Source organism: Aquarana catesbeiana, linkage group LG13, assembly GCF_042186555.1.
Source record: "Aquarana catesbeiana isolate 2022-GZ linkage group LG13, ASM4218655v1, whole genome shotgun sequence".
Classification (NCBI taxonomy): Eukaryota; Metazoa; Chordata; class Amphibia; order Anura; family Ranidae; genus Aquarana; species Aquarana catesbeiana.
Window position 1 is genome coordinate 137,771,816 of NC_133336.1, and position 16,310 is coordinate 137,788,125.

The window sequence follows — 16,310 nt, forward strand, 5'->3', positions numbered from 1 at the left end:
GCTCCCGCTCCTCCGGTATAACAGCCGAGCGGCTTTTAGCCGCATCGGTTGTTATACATGGATAGCCGATCGCCCGCTCTACAAAATGGTAGCGGGATGATGCCCACAGCTGCAGACATCATAACCCCCAAAAGCCGAGTATGCACATCTGTGTACGCTCGGCGGGAAGGGGTTAAAGCCAGATCTCCATAATAATGTTAGGATTATTTTTTATAGTCATTTTTTTAAATTTATTTTTTTAAATCGAGAACTCCTTTTTTTGGATTCTTTTTAAATTATTTTCTAGTGATCTCCATATTTTTTTTTTTTTTTGGTGTGTCAAGTTTCCACAACAACATTATTATCTTGTATTTTTAAAGCTCAAGGAGGTTGGTGTCCCTTGTTAATTTGACATTGTATTCTTGAAATGTACCTGCCTACTCACAAACAAACTGTCCTATTTGAAGAAAAACACATAGGCAAGTATTTTCATATAAAAATCTCCATTTATTCTGGCTCATAATAACAAAATAAAGAGAAATTTCTGGAGTTTACGAAGCCTTTGGCCCCCAGGGCAGACATCAACTCTTTGTAACTAAAAATTGTTAGCCTGAGAAGTCCATATAATGGGGAGCACAATCTGGTCCTGGACTCCTAGAGATCACAAACAGCAGCAGATGACATATATGTCCTCAGGCTGTGGTACTACAACAGCCTGTGTCAGACCAGACTGAACCCAGGCCATCACTTCAGTGTCTTCCTTGCAGCCTTCCCTCCCTGGTTCCCTGCAGCCTTCCTTGCAGCCTTCTTTGGAGGCTGTGGCTCTGGAGGTGGCAGGAGGAGGAGGATGGGTGAGGGCACATAAGTGTACATCATCGGTCATTTGGTTCCTCAACCTCTTATGAATGGCCTCAACAAAAAGTTTTTCACAGTTGTGGCGTTGTCCCTCCTTCATTTTCAGCAATTTGGAAGCTATATAGTAGCCATAGGCCTCTTCAGCGTCGGGGGGGGGGTTTCAGGGCTGCATTAGCCTCCTTAATGAGGCCCAGTGTTGCCTCCTCCACGTTACTCCCCTTCCTGGCTCTTTTTGTTGGAAGGCATAGGGGAGGCACCTGGGAATGAGTGAGGCTCCTACTGGGCCTGGCCACCTCCTGGCTGACACTTACCCCCGCCTCCTCCTGGCTGACACTTACCCCTGCCTCCTCCTGTGTGCCACATTCCAGAGCCTCGTCCTGGCTGAGGTCTTCCTGTGTATGAAAAAGGAACATAGTTTTAGTTTTTGGTTCATCAATCACTCACAATTTTCAGCTCATGACTGTTGCAAATTGAATGTTAATAAATAGAAAAGACTATCATTCTGAGCCTAGCATTTTTCATTTTTGTCCTAATCATTTTTGGCCCCTACTGTCTATTGATATGTAAAACACTTTTTGTTCAATCATTCATTTGTTATCAATAATAACATCTAGTTAACAACAAATATTTTCAGACAATAAATAAGTAAAAATATACTATACGTGGCTTCAGCTGGGCTCCTCCACTTCTTCCAGGATGGAAGGCCCAGTTTGGTCCTCGGAAGCCTCAGCTGGGGTTGAGGGAAGGGTGGAGTGAAGGCTGGATGGAAGTGTGGAAAGCGATTCCCTGACTTCCATCTGGTCTTCCAGAAACCGCATCCTGGTATAGTACCACAGACTGGGTACATACACATCCTCTGCTGCTGCTCCTGACCTCATGGAAGACTGGATCTTATTAAGCTCCTTCCTATACGTGCTTCTCAAGCTACCAATTTTCCTCTCCACAAACTCGATGTCTGCGTTGGTGACCTGCATCTTCACAAATTGCAGCAGTTTCTCCAGAAATGCCTTCCTTTCTGGTTTGTTACGATATAAGGGATTTTTAACCTCCCACAAATTACGCATATCCCTGTATTTGTCAGTGAACTGGCCCAAGAAATCCGGGTCTTTGAATTGTTTCATCTTTGCTGAAAGACCAAACAAACACAAGACAAAAACACGAAATATCAGGCTAAACTCTCCTAATGTTTTCCCAATATAGAACCAAAAGTAAATAAACTAATGTGCAAACCCACAGTGACCAATAGGCTAATTAAGAGCTGCCAACATAGAACAGTGTACTCACATAACTAAACCAAATGAAAAAACAAATTATGTGGCGCTACTTACACCTAGCTAGAAAAGTGTATATATAAGCAATATGTACACGTGCAAAAGTACATAAAATTACAAAATTAATAAAAGTGCAATAGTGCATAAATATCATAAATACATAGATACATGAATAGCAATCATAAAGTGCAATGAAGAATGAGATAAACTCATACAACAAACAAGGGGGATTGCTAAGAGGGAGGGTGGGACTTTATATGAAGGCATTACTGTTTCTAAAATTAATTTTACCCAACTCTGTTTGTGGTGCACTAGGGAATTTGTTAATGTGGTATCCTGAGTCATCATTATTTAATTCTTTAATTTTGTACCTTGTTACATATCCATCAATTGTATGAACATTACAATGTATGTTATATTTTATTCATTTATCTGTTTTTACTTATTTAATTATGCATGAATTGTTTGACTGTATGCATTTTACGGTTACAATGTGTATGCTTTAGTATTATGTCAATAAATTCCTTTATATTCATCCTATTACCCTCTTGCTGTCACATGCTTCATATAAAGTCCCACCCTCCCTCTTAGCAAACCCCCTTGTTTGTGATATTGATTGGGATGGAAACACATGACCTTACCAGGTCATGGTTTCATTTAAAGTCCCTAGGGATGGAAATGGGTGACCTTACCAGGTCATGATTTCCCCAAAGTCCCTAAAAACCCCTTCCTTTCTTGTATATAAACTCATACAAAGTGTAGTGCAATTCCACCAAGGTAAATAAACGATGTGCAAAAAAAAAAATGTATAAATAAATAAATATATATATATATATATATATATATATATATATATATATATATATATATATATATATATATATATATATAAATATAAACCAGTGACACATAGATGTGTGTAATAAATGTCCAAAAAAATAGTATTAATGAGTGATACGTGTAGTCCAAAAAGCCATGCAATGCAGCTCCCAATACTAACAAGGTAAGGTCTTCTGATAATACAGGAAAGTGCAAGTGCAGTAAACAATCACTGTGGCGACAAGCATCTAAGATAGATGTGTACATCCAATCAAGCTCCGGAGTGCGACACCTATTTCCCCCAGCCTCTCACCTGTAGCAGCGGCCCCCAATGGGCCAAGTCGAGCGTAAACCAGCAAGTGGTAGAGCTATCCACAGGAAAAACAGCTTCCGGTCGTGGTCACAGTACTTGGGGACATTCAATATCCAACCAACAATTGCACTCTTTCACATTCAATAAGTGAAAGTGGATGGATGGTAAAAGAGAAGAAATTGCTCCATAGTGTAGTAGTTAAACATTTATTTCCAAAAAAACAAGTAGTAACTTACATCAAGGAACAGTAAAAACAGCAGTAAAAGTGAAAGTTTCCGGGTTCGGCCGTACCCGGAAGCAGCGGCACCTGGCTCCTCCCTGATGCGTTGCGTCACAACACACGTGCCTTTCTCAAAGGGTCCAAAGAAGGGTCCTTTTGAGAAAGTCACGTGTGTGGCTTTTTGGACTACACGTATCACTCATTAATACTATTTTTTTGGACATTTATTACACACATCTGTGTGTCACGGGTTTATATTTATATATATATATTTTTTGCACATTGTTTATTTACCTTGGTGGAATTGCACTCCACTTTGTATGAGTTTATCTCATTCTTCATTGCACTTTATGATTGCTATTCATGTATCTATGTATTTATGATATTTCTGAACTATTGCACTTTTATTAATTTTGTAATTTTATGTCCTTTGCACGTGTACATATTGCTTATATATACACTTTTCTACCTAGGCGTAAGTAGCGCCACATAATTTGTTTTTTCGTTTTATCCCAATATAGGCCTCAATCTATAATCAGTATAGGCCACTGATGTCCCAAGTTAAAATGTTACCTTCATGATAACGTTCGTCACTTCCGGTCCTCCTTCCTTCGCACACAGAACGTACGTACAGCACACGCGTGTTAACACTATATACACTGAGCATGCGTGAAACTCCGCCCGCATCACCCGCCCCTGACGTTCTTTCTAGAATATTCCCCACCCCTTCTCTTTCTGCGCAGTGGGAGATGAACATGGCAGAGACACAGCAGGTGCATAATAGCAGTAACGAGGAGGAGGAAAGCCCAGAGCCTGAAATGTCCCGATCCCGGAGAAGATTTAAGGCCTCAAATATGGCCTTTGTAGAGATGGTGGACATATTGAAGAGGGCCGACCATGACGGGAAGTATAGACCATACCTAAACCCAAATGTGAGAAAGGCCAAGATCATGACTAACATTGTGAAGAGTCTGCACAGGAATTTTGGTGTACGACGATCCAAGGAGCAATTGAGGAAATGCTGGTCAGACCTTAAATTGAGGGAGCAGGATCAGTACAGAAGGATCAAGAAAGTACTTCTAAAAAGTAAGTACTTGTCATGTGTTCCTATTATGATTATTACTTGCATGCTGTGCCATGTGCTTTACTTTACTTTTGTACAGTTTAAAATGGCGACTTTCATGTTCGTGGGCACAGTAATCGGTCGTAGGAAACATTGTTCGTTTGTCAACGAAATACGATGTTTTTGGCAGATACAGAGTTAATTACATTTGGTCATGCTAATTTGTATTAAAAGATGTTTAGGACATTGTTGTCTAGATGTGTTTGTAACTAGAATGAATTGCAAACTTGATTCAGTGTAATGTATGGAGAGGACACTCAGCAGCTGTTTACACATATGGACTCAGGAGCACTAGTGTGGGACACAAGAACAAACTTTTTAGGGTGTCCCACACAGGTACTCCAGTGGATACTTGGGGTGTCTACATGTGTGAAACTTGTCCAAAAAAGGTAAGTATTGCAGCTTTGTTAAGGGAATAAATAATGTCTTCAACTTGGAACTCTGCCCAAACAGACAATTGTACCCCACTTCCAAACAATGTTTCACATTCATATTTCTGGCCACAAATATCTGTGTGCCAAGTATACCTTTTGTTTCATTCTCATAGGGGAGAAAAGACTCAGGATGTTTGAGGACTCCGGGAGGGAACCCCCCCCACACCCACCTCCTGAAGAAGAGGAACAGAGAACACAACCAGAGAATGTGGAGGAAGGAGAGGTGGTGGAAATTGTCACCACAACAGGTGAGTGTCTGAGACCACAGATTCAGGTAATAGATGTATGCCTGTATATTTATAATACATGGTGTGTATTTTTTCTTTTAGGTGATGTACATGTTGTGGAAGAACAATCTACTCTTTTCACCACTGACAGTGCACAAAGACTAATCCAGGACATCATGTATTGTAGTCGGGAGTTAGACATTATCAAGCAAAAGACAAATGAGGTTGAACAAAAAACTGAAGAACATGATTGATGTACTAGGAAGAATCTAAAGAGCTGCCAAATGACACCAGTTTATATTTTTGGGGACCAAGTTTTAAAATGTTTTGACGCATTTTAAAAGCCAAACTTGGAAGATGCACACAGTGCATCTTGTCAACATGTGCTATCTGCCATCAGTGGATATCAATGTACGCGTTTTGTGGGTGCAACTCCTTCCTCGTAACTTAAGTAGGTGAGAGGAAGGGGTTGCACCCCCAAAACACGTTCACTGATCCCCCATGATGGGAGATAGCACATGTTGATAATTAGGTATGGGATCAGAAAGGAAATCCCCAGTTTAAATCCCAATTTGTGTGCATCTTCTAAATTTGGCTTTTACAAGGGTGACACCACCCCATCTGATGAAGGCAAGATCAACACATTTTTGACACTATAATGTCTGATATTGCCTTCAGTTTTTCAGTGTTGAACTTTGTAAGTTCCAGAGTTGTGTGTGTTATGTTTGCAAACATACCTGTTTATGTACTTTTCTAAAATTTTCGAGGTGAAACTTTAAAAAAACAAAAAATACAAAAATATAAACACAAAATGCGTTATAACAAAATGTTTTATCACGCACATGTAAATGTGCACGGAGTAAAAGGTTTTAAAAGTAAAAAGGTCCACTTATTAGATTCTCCCCCCCCCTCTGATGGCCCATTGTAAACATTTTGTGGGGGGGGGGTGTTTTGGACAGGTAACCCTCTCCACTTCATTGAGAGCTGAATGCATAAATAATGTGTGTTACTTTGGCCAGGCCCTCCTTACTTACACTATTGGAAGCCCACTGGACAGGTAAGAAGTGTCATAATACAAAAATATAAACACAAAGTGTGTTATAACACAAAATGTTTTATAACACACATGTAAATGTGCACGGAGTAAAAGGTTTTATACTCAACAATGTGTGGCTTCTTCTTTCAATGCTCCATACCACTTTTTGTATTAGGTCGGTGTTTACAGTGACAATGGGGGTTAGTTAATAATGTAAAAACCACTTGGCACTTCAAGTGCACTAGGAGAACCTAGGAGACAGCTTAAAACAAACACAAGCAGTAAATCAAATTCAAGAGTTTATCAGTTCATTTTTTTTTTATTTAGAAAATATTTAAAAATTTTCTGGCATAGCAATGGCCACCCTACCCGTAAAATATTCAACATATTTTTCCCGTACTTCCCGGGCGCTTTGGGGGGGCAAGCCAGAACGGCCAGCTTCCAGGGCCGTCATTGTTGTTGTTCTTTGAAGTCCAGCCTCAGGCCCAACTGAGGCAACATAATTTGGAGCATTTATTTTTAAACAGTTGTGCAGTATGCAGCAGGATAATACTATGTGGTTCAGTTTGTGCTCCTCCATATTTATAGCCGTTAGAAATAGGCGGAACCGGCTGGCCATTATCCCAAAGGTATTCTCCACGACTCTTCAGGCTCTTGCCAGCCGGTAGTTAAAAACCCTCTAACCCTCTTCTCCGGGGTGAGGGTCCTCTGGGGGAATGGCCTCATCAGGTGATCGCCCAGACCAAATGCTTCATCAGCAATAAAAACAAACGGGAGTCCTTCGACATTCTCTTCTGCAGGTGGCAATCCCAAGCCCCCACTCTGGAGACGTCCGTAGAACTCCGTCTGGGCAAAAGACTCCACCATCCGACATCCGGCCATTCTTCCCCACGTCCACATAGAGGAACTCATATATCGCTGACACCACCACCATCAATACGATACTATGAAACCCCTTAGTTAAAATAGTATGACCCCGAATGGGGTGGTGGTACTATGTGGACATGTTTCCCATCTATTACCCCTCCACAGTTGGGAAAGTCCCAACGGTCAGCAAAGTGGGAAGCCACAGTCAACAGAACAGAAAAAATAAAATTAGTAATTTTGCACATAACATTGCAAGCAGATTAGACACAAACATTCTTGGCCAAAATCAGTATAACTTATTTTAAGGAATATTTAAAGACAAAAGTATAAGGTCCACTTATCAGATTCTCCCCCTCCCCTCTGATGGCCCATTGTAAACATTTTGGGGGGGGGGGGGGGGTGTTTTGGATAGGTAACCCTCTCCACTTCATTGAGAGCTGAATGCATAAATAATGTGTGTTACTTTGGCCAGTCCCTCCTTACTTACACTATTGGAAGCCTACTGGACAGGTAAGAAGTGTCATAATACAAAAATATAAATACACACTGTACAAATTGAAGCACATTTTTACATTCTGCAATTACCTATCAAGAAAATAATAGGAGAACAAAACTTTAAACAGTACCATTTGAAAGTATTCAGGCATTGCTACATGCTTTGGTGAATTCATCCATAAATCTGACCACAAAAGAGGTGGGTATAGTGTGTACGGGTTTGGCAAAGTCAGCAGATAGAGGATTGGTATCAGTTGACTTAGCGGTTGAGGGGAGGGAGGGTTACAAATGATTTTGGGACGCCAAAAAAAAGCCTCTGGCACTCTGTCTGAATTTAAGGACAACAATAACATTTGGACACATTTTAGGGGGTGTTTAGGGTAAAGCACTACTATGGAGCTGACAAAATACATTGTTAAGTGACTAGGCTAGGTGTATATGGGCCCATGATAGCATGCTGGGGAGGTTAGTGAAGGCAAATATGCATGAAGGACAAAAAAGGAGCATTAAAAAAATCCAGCATGCACGAGGATAAAGAGGACATTTACAGCATATTACAATCATGGCCATTATGGAATGATTAAATAAATACAATACATTAGCAAACATTAAATACATAGAATGTGATGTTAAAGGATAAAACTTACCCTAATATAGTCCTTCTGCAGGACCTGTGTGATGGCAGAACAAGTCTCTGGAATAATGATCCCCAGAGCCTGGAGGGAAATGCCTGTCGAGAACTTAAGGTTCTGCAGACTTCTCCCCATCGCCAAGTACCGCAACATGGCGACTAGGCTCTGCTCTGGGGTGATGGCTTGCCGCATGCAGGTGTCCTGCTTCGTAATATAAGGGGTCAGCAAAGCCAACAGATGGTGGAAAAAAAGGTCCGTCATTCGGAGATAATTCCTGAAATCATCAGGATTATTCTCCTGGATCTCACGTAGCAAAGGCATATGAGAGAATTGGTCACGCTGGAGCAACCAATTCTTGGTCCATAAACTCCTCCCCACCATGTTCATGGACTGGGCTTGGGTCAAAGTAAGAACCCCAACACCAAGCCACTGCACAGCACAAACTCTACGTCAAGTACATAACTGCAACATGGCTTCAAAATGGTCGGTTGGTCAGAACGAACTTAACAGAACGCTCTGAAGAACAGCAAGGCCTGTGAAGAGCAAGCTGAAAATCAGAAACGAGCGGACAAGAACGCACTGAAAAACAGATATGAACTGACTACACGCACTGAAAAACAGATACAAAACCCACAAGCACAAACTGAAGAGCAGTAACGGACTGAAAAGCACGAAAGCTGAAAAGCGCAAATCGTCTCTCACCAAACTTCTACTAACACGAGATAAACACGAGATTAGCAGAAGGAGCCCAAAGGGTGGCGCACTGGCTATTGAACTTCCTTTTTCTAGTCCCATCGTACGTGTTGTACGTCACGGTGTTCTTGACGGTCGGAATTTGGTGTGACTGTGTGTATGCAATGAACAATAGGTGCAGCACTAGCGACTAATTTATGGTGAAAAAAGTATATATGTGCATTGCCGCTGCTGTAAAAAAGTACTGGTACTTGATATATGAGACAAAATAAAGACAGCGCTGGCTATGTGGATAAACAAATACTGTGCAATAGCACTAGAGTCATATAAAATTGATACAAGTGTTAAACCTGATATGCTGATAAGCTGTGGTGCGATGGAGACAAGGAAGATGACTCTGGATCATAGTTCATAAGATGTATGCTTCAGGTTGCAGGATTTTCCTTGTCAAAAGAAGTTTATTGAGTATACAATGTTATAAAGATACATAAAGTAAGTTTACAAGGATCTATAAAGTAAGCTCATTGTTTTACAGTAGGGTTTACATAGGTAAATATCATGAAATTTCAAATATTAAACATTGGGTTCACGTAAACCTAAATTAAAGATATATATCATTTCCTTAGTTACTTTTGTAGGTATTTAAATGATTTATACCTACTATACATATTGTTTACAAGTAGAGTGTATATAGGTCAAATAAATTCTGATAATGAGCTTTAATCGTAAGGTGGAGAAAAGGAAAGAGAAAGAAGAAAAAGGGTTGAAAGGTAGAGGTATGGTCCACAAGGTTGTCCCGCTCGTCAGTTTATTATTCTTTTTAGTTCTCTTTGAAGCCTTAGAATGGGTGTCTCTGTAAGTCATTTAATCTGTTACTATGGCAACAGGACAGAGTCATTGAAGTTTGACAGGAACTGTTGTTTTATCCAAGGATGCCAAAGTTTTTCAAATTTTGGAATTTGATTGATGGCTACCATCTTAGCATGGGACATTGTATTATTCATTCTGTGAATTGTTTCTGCTAGTACCAATGTAGGAGATTTCCATGCCTTGGCCACTGTTTGTTTTGCAGCCGTTATTAGTTGGATCATAAGTTTGAATTGAGAGAGTGTTAACCATACCGGTTTTAGATTAAGTAAAGTTAAATATGGATCTGGTTGTATTATTTTTTTAAATATTTTAGATGCAATCACGAAGACTTCCTTCCAGAAGGTTTGGATTACTGGGCACGTCCACCATATGTGTAAATATGTGCCTATTTCTGGGCATCCTCGAAAACAAAGAGCTGAGGTATTAGGTGAATATTTTGCCACTCTAGCGGGTACAAGGTACCAGCGAGTTAGGACTTTATAATTTGTCTCCAGTGCTAAGTTGTTGGGTGAAGATGACTTAGATGTGAGCCATATGTTAGACCAGTCCGTGTCTTCTAAAGTTCGTCCCAGGTCCTCCTCCCACCTCTGAATGTAAGAGGGTCTATTAAGATTTGCTACTCCATATAATTGATTATAAAGTGATGAAATTGTACCTTTAGCAAATGGATCTTTTGTACAGATTGATTCAAAATGGATAATTGGGATAATGGTGTATCCCCCTTCAGGAATGGTGTATAGAAATTTTTGATTTGGAGATATCTAAATATCTCAGAGTTTGGTAGATCATATTTTTCTCTGAGCGATGGGAATGAAAGGAATGATTTAGATGCTATGAAGTCATTTAGTGTCTGAATGCCTGATGTTGTCCAAGCTTTAAAAGAATTTGGGTAGATCCATGCCGGATAAAAGGCCGGATTTCTGATAAAAGAAAGGAGAGGATTGTGTGGAGATTGTAACTGATATTTGGTTTTTAGTTTATCCCAGAGAGATAAGAAGTGTTTAGTTATGGGATTATGAATTTTAAAGCGGTCTTTAGGATCAAGCCATAATAAATTTGATATTAATAGAGGGTCATTTTCTGAAGCCTCTATAAACACCCATAATGGGATTTCCTGTTTTGCATGGTATTTGGACAGACTGGCCAAATGTGCTGCTCTGTAGTAGTTAGTAAAATTAGGGTATCCCAGGCCTCCTTTATTTTTGGGAAGATGTAGTGTGTGTATATGTATACGTGGTTTAGAAGAGCCCCATATAAACGAAGTTGCTCTTTTTTGTACTATTCTCAAAAAATAGGAAGGAATTGGAATAGGGAGGACTCTGAATAGATAAAGCAATTTGGGTAGAATAGTCATTTTGATTGCATTAATCTTCCCTATCCAGGATAAAGGAAGTTGCGACCATTGTTTTATTAGATTTGTGATCTGTCTTAATACAGGAGGATAATTGGTTGAGAATAAGTCAGAATGAGATGCTGTTAAATGAATTCCAAGATATGGGATTGATTTTTCTGCCTATGTGAATGGGAGTGCAGCCCTAGCCGGGATCAATTCCATGTTTGTGAGTGAAATATTAAGCACTAGGCATTTCTTAGGATTAATCATAAGGCCGGATAGGGCTGCAAATCCATCAAGAGCTGGTATTAAGTTAGGACCAGAGACCTGTGGTGATGATAGAAAAAGTAATATATCGTCTGCAAATATACATATTTTGTGTGTAATACCTCCTACTTCAATGCCAGTTATAGTTTGGTTTGTTCTGATGTATTGGGCCATGGGTTCGAGTATAAGGGCAAATAATAAGGGAGATAATGGGCAACCCTGTCGGGTACCTCTTTCGATATTAAAGGCTTCAGATTTGTATCCAGCATATTTTATATAGGCTTTGGGTTTATTATATAATGCTTTGATCCATGTTAAAAAGTGGGGTCCAAAACCCCATTTTTGTAATGAATATTGCATATATTGCCAGGATACTGTGTCAAATGCCCTCTTAATATCGAGAGATAGAAAACATAAAGGGATTTTCCGTTTTTTAGCAATATGTGCCAATAACACTGCCCTGCGTATATTATCGCCTGCCTGTCTATTTGGCATGAAGCCTACTTGATCTCTATGTATTAATTTTCCTATAATGCTATTGAGGCGTTTTGCTATTATTTTTGCTAATAATTTAATATCGAGGTTTAACAGAGAGATAGGCCGATAATTCACACAGGAAGTATCATCAGAAAGGGGTTTTGGGATCATACAAACAATTGCCATTAGTGTTTCTTGCCGAAAAGAATGTCCATCTAGAAGTTTGTTAAAAGTTTCAGTGAGAATGGGAGAGAGTATTTCTGAGAATGTTTTATAGTATAAAGCCGAGTAGCCGTCTGGGCCTGGTCTTTTGTTAAGTTTTAGGTCTTTTATGGCGTTAGCAACTTCATCTATAGTTATAGGCTCATCCAAACTGCTTTTTTGATTCTGAGATAACTCAGGTAAGGTTATTTTTGAGAAGAAGGATTCAGCCTCTGTAGGATTAAATTCATTGTTTGTCTTGTATAAAGTTGCGAGATGTGAGTGAAATTTATGGACTATTTTAACTGGATTACAAGTGTAAACATTTTTTGATAATTTCAAACGTATTGGTTTGAAAGATTTGTTAGTTGAATTTAATGCCCGAGCCAAATATGTACCTGGTTTGTTTGTATTCATGTAGAAATTGTGTTTAGAGCGTTTGAGGGATTTATCAACTGACTCAGTGAGAAATAGATCGTATTCCAATCTAGATTTTTCCAGATGAGATTTTGTACTCTGAGATGGATTATCTTGAAATGATATGTAGGCTGCATTAAAATTGAGTTCTTGTTTTTTTGCTAGATTTTTGCGTTCCCGTTTAAATAGTGCCATTTGTCTTTGTATTGTACCACGCAAGACAGGCTTATGAGCTTCCCACAGTGTTATTGGGGAGATGTCTGTTGTATTATTAATTGATATGTATTCCTTTAAAGCTTGTTCAATGGCCATCTGATGTAGTGGGTGTTTGAGCATTATGTCCGGTAAGTACCACGTTGGGTCATGCGCTTTTGGTATGGCTGAGGCTATAGTAGTGTATACTGCATTATGGTCAGACCACGGAATCGGAATTACCGTATTTATCGGCGTATAACACGCACCGGCGTATAACACGCACCCCAAGTTTAGGAGAGAATTTTAAGGAAAAAAACTTTTAGGAGGGAAGTTTAAGGAAAAGAAACTTACATTAAAATGCCCATCAATGCAGCCTCATCAGTGTTCATCTGCAGCCTTGTCAGTGTCATTGCAGCCTTTTCAGTGTCAGTGCAGCCTTGTCAGTGCAGCTTTGCCCCAGTGCAGCCTTGTCAGTGCAGCCTTGTCCTCAGTGCAGCCTTGTCCCCAGTGCAGCCTTGTCCCCAGAGCAGCCTTGTCCACAGAGCAGCCTTGTCCCCAGTTTCCCTGCAGCCTTGTCCCCGCCGCCGCCGCCATACACATACTAGTACTTTTAAATATGGCGCCGCGGAGTTCGGAGGGACTCGGGGCTGGCGAAAGTGAACGAACGCCGCCGAGATACACATAGCCGAGGGTTCTCGGCTCTTTCCGGCGCCGCTCACAGTCCCGCCCAGTCCCGCCCTATGATGGACATAACACAGGTCCAATGGCGGGGCTGGGCGTGACTGTGAGCGGCGCCGGAAAGAGCCGAATACACTCGACTATGTGTATCTCGGCTCTGTGATTTCGGCGGCGCTCGTACAGCACCGCCGAGTCCTTCCGAACTCCGCGGCGCCATATTTTAAACTACTCGCTATGTGAATGTCGGCGGCGATCGCCGAAATTCACATAGCGATAGCGGGGATCGGCGTATAACACGCACCCACGACTTTCCCCTGATTTTAAGGGGAAAAAAGTGCGTGTTATACGCTGATAAATACGGTATATCTGATGCAATAATTTCTGGTATCATTCCTATTGTTAGAAAAATATGATCTATTCTGGTGAAGGTTTGATGAGGGTGCGAGAAATAAGTGAATTTCTTTTTCATTGGGTTACTTTCTCTCCATGAATCTACCAGATTGTATTTGGAAAGAAGTTGAGAAAAAGGTAATCTAGAGGTTATTTTGGATGGTGTAAAGGGTGATTTATCTAGAAATGGGAGGAGGACCTGGTTCGAATCCCCACACATTATTACTGTTCCTATTTTGTGTGTATTAATCACTTGTAATATATGTGAGAGGAATGGTGTAGGTTGTTTGTTAGGATCGTAGTAGGAAATCACTGTGATTGCTGTATCCATTATATAACCCATGAGTATCAGGTATCTACCTTCTGGGTCTTTAATTTCTGATGATAAGGTGAATGGTGTGGATCGGTGAAATGCAATTAGAGTTCCCCTTTGCTTGGTACAGGCAGAAGCCGTGTAAATTTGTTGATAAAAAGGAGAAATATATTTTGGAGTAGAATCTTTGGTGAAGTGTGTTTCTTGGAGGCATACTATGTGAGCCTTCTTGTTATGGAAAGTACGGAAAGGCTTTGGTCCTTTTTTGAGGGACATTTATTCCCTGAACATTCAGGGAAAGTATATTCAGTGGTGCCATGGCAATAGATCAAATAGTTTTGACTTACTTTTTGTTATGCAGAGCTGACTGCGCAGATCAACCTGTGTGGACTGAAGAGATGAATAGATAGAAAAGAAACCAGTGAATTCTGGAGTAAAGAGTAAACAAAAAACATATGAGATTAGATGATACATTGTATAAATTATTTTTTGCAAGTAATCACAATTTACCAGTGAAAGAGAATAAATATCTCTCTCAGGGGAATAAGTGCCTTCGTCACACTCCCACATAATATGGTTGGGAGAATGAGGAGGGCTAATGGGGGTACACGGATCTTCCGCTTACAGGAGAGAAGTGCTATGTCAAAAGACATCAAAATGATGTTTCATTAATTGGAGTGCAGAATATAGTTTTTGTTGAAATTATTTATTCCAGGGTGGTTGTATATGGTTAGTCTTGCCCTAGGCTAAATAATTCAGTTAGAAAGGTACTGTTAATAACTTTGGTATTGATGAAGATAGTTTGAATTATTTTGGGATTTTAACCCTTTTAGAGTAAACAATTACATATTTTATTCATATGTAACTGTTTAGATATGTTAACTCATAAAATTGAGGTTGTATTGCTTCAGATTAGAATAAACAAAAACATAATTCTAGGAACTAGTTAGGTAATAATATATTTGTTTTAAGAAAAGAAAGAAAAAGCTTCCATTACTTCTGGATTATTGAACATATTTGTCCTAAAAAGTAATAAATCTATTGTTATTACCTGATAATATATAACTGAACAAGAATTTCCTTATTTCACTTATATATTCTAAGGCTATATGAATCAGAAGTAATAAGAAATATAACTGGAATGTAAGATGATCCCACACAGTGTGTGACTATCAGAATGCAGTTACATTCAGTTATAAATACAGGCTTTTTTATAGAGAACCATCTCTTAGTATAATAAATGAAGAGATATCAGGAATTAGGATGTCAGTCCATTGAATCTTCTTGGTCCATGGATGATGTGGCATAACGGCCTCTTTTGTGAGAATGATGATTCCCATTTTGTTCTGAAATTTTCTGGGTGCTGCCTGAAGGTGAAGATGATGCCATTCTTCTGCGTGTGGGAGTGTTGCTGCTTGTGGGTTCTGTCAGATTTAATTTTAAAAGGGTTTGTTGTAGTTCATCTGCTGATCTGCTTCTGTAAATTGTACCTTGGTAGTTAAATCTGACTGAAAAGGGGAAGCCCCATTGATACATAATGTTGTGGCGTTGCAGTTCCATTAGTTGGGGTTTCATGGATTGTCTTTTAGTAATAGTAAGTTGGGATAGGTCAGCAAAAATTTGATAATTGTGTCCTTGAAAATTAAGTTCCTTTTTTTCTCTTGCAGCAATTAGTATTTGTTCTTTCGTTCTGTAATAATGAAATTTTGTGCTTATATCACGTGAGGGTCCATCTTTCTTTTTGGCTGTGAGGGCTCTGTGTACTCTGTCCAGTTCTATACGTTCAATAGGGATATCTGGCTTTAGTTCTTGTAATAGAGCAGTAATAGTAGATTGCAGGTCTGTCACAGTTTCAGGTATTCCCCTTATGTGCAAGTTTGAACGTCTGGCTCTATTTTCGTAATCTTCGAGCTTAGTTTGAAGTATTAAATTCTCTTTTTTTAATTGTTCCAATTCTGTTATATTTTCTTGGGTTGTAATTTTAATTTCATCCATTTTTATTTCTAAGGCTGCGCTGCGGTTTCCCAGCTCTCTTATTTCTTTGGTTAGGCTTTTTGTTATTTGGTCTGAGGTTTGTTTTAAAGCCTTATGAAGCATCTTTTAAAATTGTAATAATATTACTGGGGATACTGAGGAGGCTTGTGGAGAAGTTTGTGAGAGGATTTGTTCTGTATCTGACTCAAATGGAGAGTCTTGCTGTGACAT